Genomic DNA, 8,134 nt, shown 5'->3' on the forward strand with positions numbered 1-8,134 from the left:
GGAGTTCCCAACCTACGATGATGAGTAGGTAGTAGGTACACACACACACACACACACACACACACACACACACACACACACACACACACACACACACACACACACACACACACACACACACACACACACACAGTTCTGCATGACTCAGCTCATTTCATCCAGTGCATTTCCCGTCACCCAGCCTATTACCATCTGTTTCTGCTGTGCTGTGTGCTGCATAGGATTCCTTCACACACGCGTTACACTACAATCTGGCCAAATATGGACCCAACACACATTCCCTCACCGCAGAACCCCTTTGAGATGATGGAGAGCGTGCTCCAGCACCAGGAGACCCTGATTACAACTGTCACCTCAGAAACAAGGCGATAAGCAGCTGCCCACGAGCAGGCGCTTGGGGCATTTGCCGCTCAGGTTAAGCAACTTGGCATAAACCTGACCTGGTCTGCAGCTCCAGCCTCTGCGGTTACTCCACTGCAGAGAGTTGCACCTGAGCCCCGGAACATTACACGGGAGAGCCTGAGGGATGCAATCTCTACTTCACAGACTGCTCCATCCGGTTCGCCCTGCAGCCCCACACCTTTCCCACTCAGGAGGCCAGACGCGTGTTCATCATTCACCACCTGACGGTTAGAGCTCGCCCGTGGGGGACCTAAGAGTGGGAGAAGCTGACACTGGTCTTCATTCCAGGCTTTTGCTGCAGAGCTATGAAAGGTGTTCGGCATAGGGGCCTTCAGCCTGACGCAGCCCGTGGCCTTATGAGTCTTGGGGACCAGACAGTGACAGACTTTTGCACGCAAGACGTCAGAGTGAGTGGAATTCTGATGCGTTGTGTGACACTTTCCTCCATTAATGGGCGGACTATATCAAAGACTATTCTAATATGATCTTCTATATTGTCATCAGGGTGAACCTCCGGATCCTGGCGTGGCGACGAGACAGACGTCCTCTACTGGTTAGACATCAAGGGACCTCGGCAGCAACCAGTCCAGCTGCCACCGCAGGGCCACAGCCAGGGGGGCCTGAGCCTCTGCAGTTGGGGCGCACCAGCCTCACACCAGAGGAGCACAAACCCTGCCGACAGGGGAATCTCTGTGGCCAGGTCAACCATTTTGTCTCCCGGTGTCAAATAAAAGGCAGGTCTCACTAGTAGATGGGGGAGTACTGGTGCGCCGAACCCTTTTAGATCAGCCCCACAACCCTCGAACCTCTGAGTCACTCCAGACTATCCAGTTCCACCTCCTGAAGTGTCCACAGCTACTTCTGATCCTGGGGCCCGCCTGGCTCCACCGTCACAACACGCACATTGACTGGACCACTGGGGCCATTTTAACAAAATGAAACAGGAAACACAGAATGAATAATATAACACAACATAAACATAACTTAAGGAGTCAGGCGAGATGTGACATGTTCCTCTGTACGAGCTGTATGAACATGGAAAATTAAACATGACATATTTGTTTGGTGTCTTCTTAATTAGACTTAAGTCTTTCCTGGAAGTGAACCTGCTTTCTTTTTGTGATCACTTGCAGCAGTCAAAGGTCGTGAGCGTTCACAGGCCCTTTGAAAACAACCTCATGGCTCTCTCACGGGCAAACAGCTGTTATTTTATTACTGGATTTCTTACCAGGCGTCGTGAACTCAACTTGATCTGACCGACTGTGTTTTCTTTCTAAATTTGGCAAGAAACTTCCCCCAACAGTAAGTGAAAGTCTAACCCTGGTGGACACGCTGATGAGTTTTTAAGTGCACGCTCGGCCAAGTCACTCTGAACAGAAAGCAGAGTAGGGTTTCCCTCCCTCATGAGGTCACTGTTGCCTTTGGGACAGATACTATATCGTCAGTTTCCTGCATCTTATCTTTGCATATTGACTCATGTCTGCAGGTAGGACTTGTTGCCTTCATTCTAATGGATAGTCACATTAGGTTGAGGTGGTCCATCAGTGCATGGACAGCATGTCTGCAGTACCAATGATCACAACACCACCGCTTTTACTGAGCAGTGTCAGTCATGTTCAGGCCTGTGTTATACCTGCAGCATAAATGTACATTTCACAACAGTTGGAAATACAAGCGGCCTCTTTGAGATGGGAGCGAGACGTTAAACATAAAGGCTTTTCTCTGTGCTCTCACTGCTGATATTATGGCTTTTGGTTTGTGGGTTAATGCAGTACAAAACACAAACAGTGACATGATACGTCAACGTACTTTTGTCCTACAGGGGGCAGCATCTGTCTTAAATAATCACTCCTTGTCATTTTAAAAATCTGTTTTTTTGTTTTTTTTTTGCAAAAGCTGTATCAAGTCTACATTTCCATGCATTGACTTTTCAACACTTTAAGAGTCATGCAATTTGCAGGCATTAGGTATTCAGATGCTTTACTTAAGTTAAAAAATACCACTAATAATGCTCATGTAGTCCTGCGAGTATTTCTTCAGAGTAAAAGTAATCATTATTTGCTAAATTTATATTTAGTATTTAAAGAAACAACACACGTTATGAAGAACAGTCCTTGTTATGAGCAGAATTTAAATGTGTCCTTTCAGGGTGAAGCTTACTAGTTGTTGTTGGGTAAGTAAACCAATCATTCGTCATATTTTATAAAGTTACCAGATTTGAACCCGAAACTTACAAGTTGTCAAAAGCTACAGCTACCAAATACATGTAAATACAAAGTGCAATGTTTCCCCTCTGAAATGTAAATGAGTTGTTTCCACATTTTTGTCAAATTTTGTTAATTGTTGTGACGTGACTTGTTCAGATCAATCTGCTTGAATGCTATTGTCATACAATGATACAACAATGTGATGGATTAGACAACGTAAACAGATTATGAGAGCAACCCCAGAATTAAAAAGTCAAAATGTCCATATGCCAAATGCTTAAAGAAAATAAAATGTTTATGCCACTCAAAAGTCAAACTGAGTGAGTGAGACTAAATCTACAATTTTGTATACAAATGCGACTTCTTTTTCATATTTATTTCTTGAAATAAAAACTGCTCTATCAGCTCAAGTTCAAGAACATTCATCACACTGGTAATTTGTGTATTTAACAGAAAAATAACTCTAATGGCTGCTGTAATCATAGCAGCAGTGGTGGAGGTGAAGGTTCTGTCTTTCTGCAGCTTCACTTAAAAAAAAAAAAACAGAAATGAAAAATGTCCCTGTCAGCACAGTCTGAAGCTGCTGTGTCCTCATCGCCGCTCCCTCTATGATTTCCCCACTCAGACATATTAAGCATTCCACAGCTGAGCAGTGATAATCCCCCAAAACTCTGCACATTATGTCATGAAAACCAACACTTGTCTCTTCACTCTGCAATGGAGTAAACTCGACGGGACTGTGGTGCAACATGAGCGTACACAGCCCCATGGTCGCCTTCTCGGGTTGTACTTCAGACGGAGAGTGAAAACACAGCAAGTGGAGCAAAGGACTGAAACCACAAACAGATATTCCTTCAGTTCTAATACATCAAAAATGTCCTTTGTATGGTGGCCCTGAAAAACACAAATGAGAAAACACGAGGGGAGCAGAGAGATCAAAAATAGGCAGCAGGTGTTTTCATTTTCTGTCATTGCGTTTTCTTATTTGCCGTTATGATTTTTTATTTGTTGTTTTGTTTTCCCATTTGTCGTTGTGATTTGCACTTCAGGGCCACCGTGCCTCAGCCTCTGTTTTATTATTGCCAGTGGTTTATATTCACAGGCCAGAAAGTCAGATCCAGTTGCTGCTTGACTTTCTTTTAGCATCGCTGCTGTGGATAAATCAATCCGGTTGACCTTTGACCTTTAGAATAGCAGGCATACAACATAACAGGGTCGTGAACTCTGATTGAGGGTCACTGGCTGTCACCTGTGCAAAGCCACTATGTGGAACAGCTACACACACACACACACGCATACGAGTGTGTGAGCCCCCGCAGCTCCACTTTCCCTGGACTCAGCCATTTCCCAGCTGACCGTTCAGCTGTTGCCAACACATGTCCACTTGATAACTGTTGCCACAGCTCAGAACTCAGCGCACTGGTTTAACAAGCACTAATGATTTTAATGAAAATCCCTCTGCTTCAGTCTGTGATCTTACCCTCAATCTATAATTCAACAGTGTCTTACTTTGATGGTTGCATTGAGAGGAACTCAAACACGTTTCATTTCAAAATGCTGTTTATTCGGTTTGACGTGTGTTGAGCTGTGCTATGCATGAGAAAAGTGTGTGACAGGCCCTGAATCCCTCTGATGCAGCTCTGTCGCTGGTTTAGATTAAAACGCATATTGACATGGACACACATTGTTAAAGAAGAATGCTCAAAAGGTTTTGCAGCTTTTATTGATGTTTTTTTTTTAATATATTTTATTTATGTTTATTTGATGATTTAAAAAAAGAAATCCTTGCTCATTTTGTAACACGGGTCAGGAAAAGTGTACCACATTGCTGCACTGGTTCAAAAGCATGAATTTGTGTTATAGTCTGGATACATGTGGTTTTGGTGCATGTGCTTTCTTGTGTGATTAGGACTCAGTTTTGCACATAATGGAAGATTACAACCACTGTTGTATGCTTCCAATTTATATGTCATGAAAGAGGCAATGCAATGTTTGTCATTTGTAAATATATGATTGGGATCATGGAGTTTACTGAGTCGTGGTCTTAAATTGTTTTCATGCATGCAGCTCTCCAGTTGACAACTTTGTAAAAAATAAAGTAATTTGCATCTGTGCCCTTTTTTTTGGTTTTAGCTGAGTCCTCGTCCCACAAGAATCGATCAATCATTCTCTGTCCCGAACGCAAACAGCTCACATCCGCTCCTGTGTGAAAAACTAAGTGTTCGCTTCCTACCTATCCATCACACAACCTATTATGCTCCTAATTTGGACACTCTTCAAACGTCACACGTTCAGATGCAACAATCCATCACGCTCTGCACTTGTCCCGCCATTGGCTGATGATCTTTGTCGCTCCCACAATGCCCAAAGTTGTGAGTTTCCTCTAAAAGGCGGGAGGCCACGCCCCTGTCTCCTCCAGGGTCTGACGGCTGAATTTAGACTGAAACCGCCTTTTTTTTTTTTTCTTCTCCTGTCATCCAGGGGCCACAGCCCAGGTCAGAGGTCAGAGGGGGGTGGGCCTGGTTGCTAGGGAAGGGTCCGCCTACAAGTCAAAGCCAGTGGCCCACATTGGTCTGTGCAAACTGCAGATCTGCCGCTCTGACTGTGACTGTGACTGTGACAGGCCTGAGAGCAAAGGAGCACAAGCAGACTGGATTGTCACAATTAGACAAGAAGCAACTGCAGATTAATGACATAGGGTAAAGAAAAAAGCGAAAGAGGTGCAGTGGCGAGACGAGCTTTTGTGCTTGAAATCAGTTAAAACATGACTTGTATCCTTAAAATGAGATAAACCTGATCCTTCCAAAAACAAAACATGAATTTACTGTCACACATCATGATCACCTAAGTCCAAAGTTTGGGGTTCTCACATATACAAATACGTGTTTTTGAGAAAATATCAGTTCAGCCGGGACTCGGATGATAACTCAAAGAGAGGCTTCATCAGTTTTCCACAGAGCCGCCAAACTCTGCGCTGTGATGACATCATGAGAAAGTTGTCCCCCGTGTTGACAAGGCTTGCTGTTGCCATGGGGCCCCTGGACATGGCACCGCGGCTCCCAGTGAATGAAGGCCGTCGGGGGAGGGGACGTGAAGGCAAGTAAATAAAAGTGTCATTTGCAATGTGTTTGCTTGACGTCTCTCGGAGCCAAATTCCGCTCCGTTATTGGGCTGCTGAGCATTGTGGTGGTGGTGGTGGTGGTGGTAGGGGGGGGCTGAACGAATAGGGGCCCCGCCAACCCTCCCCCCTGCCCAACACAGCCTTTGGGGGCCATGTGAGCCGACAGCGGCCGCACACATTCACTCATTGAGTAAAAAGGACGATGTGCAACAAATAGAAGAAGGAGACGGCCTTGTCGGAGAAGACTACAGCGGCACATCACCATTCACAAGCAGAAATAATAGGACATAATACAGACATCAGCCAAGAGAGAGGCAGGAGCTCTGTGAGGAATATGCAGGCCGTCACTTCTATATAGTTTTTTGAGTGGATGTGATCCTAAATGACTGAGTTTGAGTGAATTCGTTGTCAAAAAAACTAAGCAACCCTGATCTCATAACCATCTTCTTCATGCTCTCTCCCCGTTTACTCAGTTAGTGCACACAATTCCCCTGATCCCCTTTGATACCTGATATTGAGACACGCAGGCCCATGCTGTGACCCTACAATCGCTTTTTGCCAGAAGACACCCAACACCCCCAACCCTTAATCCCGCCATACCGCCTCGGTGGGAGAGGCAGAGGAGACGGCTGCGAGGCATTTCACGACATGGAAACTCATGACCCGCTGGGGATTAATGAGCATTCTGCGAGGCGTCTCATTGGCGTGTTGACACCCTCTGTCTCATGTGTTTTTCTTGAATTTGGATGTAAAACACACTTAGGGAACTGTACCAGTAAATCCACATGTAGTGTTGTCAAACTAAATCAAAATGTATAACTCTTTATTTTTTTATATTTAGGCACAAAGTGGATTTCTTTGCCACAATAGTTTGGTTCAACACTTGAGTCCAGACTGAAATGTCTTACAAACTATTGGATGGATTGGATTGGAAAATATCGCACCGATGTTGAAGGTGCAGAGAAGGTGCTATTAGAATTAGCATCAAGCCCAGTTGTATTTTATGTTTATTGCTGATTAGCAAATATTATCATGTCACAATACTAAAGTAAAAGTAAATTTCTGATGAATATTACCATTTCAGGCCCATTGGTACTCACCAAAATACCAAAACAAATCGTGAGGTGCATAGAGCGGAAACCATGAGGCGCTAAAAAATGGAAAAGCAAAGCAAATTTTATCACTCAAATTAAAGGTAGGTTTGGTAAATTGCTTCTGGAAAAACATTGATCTTATTTGTTGAAAACCTCTTCACGTCCTGATTACCATCAATGAATAAAGTCAGGAAAAAGGCCGTTTCTGTGATAAACATAATCATTTAATCCAGACTGAATTAAGTGATTGGCTGGTGTACCTGTCTGTCACTCATTGACCTGCCTGCCCCGTGCTCTCACTGCGCACGACCAGAGTCTTCACAGGTCGGGGAGACACACACCGCTTAAGCAGAGACGATAACCAGAAGTTAGCGAGCAGGTCACGTAAAAGTCGGCTTCGGTTGTCAGTCAGTGTGCGTTCATGTGTTTTGGGGGCGTGGCTTTGACGAGAGGCTCGGTTTTTCAACACGTAGCCCCACCTCTGACTAGCTTTACCAGGATCACCAACCCTAACTTTCAAAACAATCACAGAAAGATTTCATTCCTGTGTGACCTACGACCTTTGCAGAAAATGGCAGATCATGAACACAGCCAGCAGGATTCACTGCTGCACATCCTGCATTATCTTGGAGAAACAAAATCACATGCTTCCTGTGTTTGGTTGGTGTTATTTTTCTATTTGTGATTAGGTATTATTGGTAGGCTCCTACTATTACAGGGGAAACATTTAGGAAAACATCGGGATGGTAGCATCGTCCTTGTGAGCATGTTAGCATGTTAGCATGCATTTACTTTGCCTCGGTGCAGCCCACTGGCGTCTCTGCAGGCTGTAGACTGGGACGTCTTTCAGCCCTCTGTGAAAATATAATAATGTAACCAGTGCAAATCAAATTAAACAGAAATGATTTCCTCGACTTTGGGCCTGTTTCTGCCGCAGTGGGATTTGATTAATGAACACGAGGACGGGAGAATCCTGCAATCCGGAATTGAAGGGAGATGTTATTAAATAAAATAAATATCACAGGAGAATGATCAATATTGGGCCACATGACTCTTGGGGTGGAGGTGTTTGTGTCTGAAGCTGCAGGGTGTAGCTCAGTGAAGGTGGCAGATATCTCGCTGCCAGGGTGGTGTGCTGATGTTAGGGCCACACACACACACACACACACATGCACACACATGCACACACATGCACATACACACAGAGAAAACCACAGAGGCTCTATTGACTCCAGCTAATCAAGGCAGCAGCACTGGGGGAAGCTGTGCACGCGTGTGTGAAGTCAACACATTCTCCACATTCCAGCGCT

The sequence above is a fragment of the Hippoglossus hippoglossus genome, chromosome 8 (genome assembly GCF_009819705.1).
Source record: "Hippoglossus hippoglossus isolate fHipHip1 chromosome 8, fHipHip1.pri, whole genome shotgun sequence".
Classification (NCBI taxonomy): domain Eukaryota; kingdom Metazoa; phylum Chordata; class Actinopteri; order Pleuronectiformes; family Pleuronectidae; genus Hippoglossus; species Hippoglossus hippoglossus.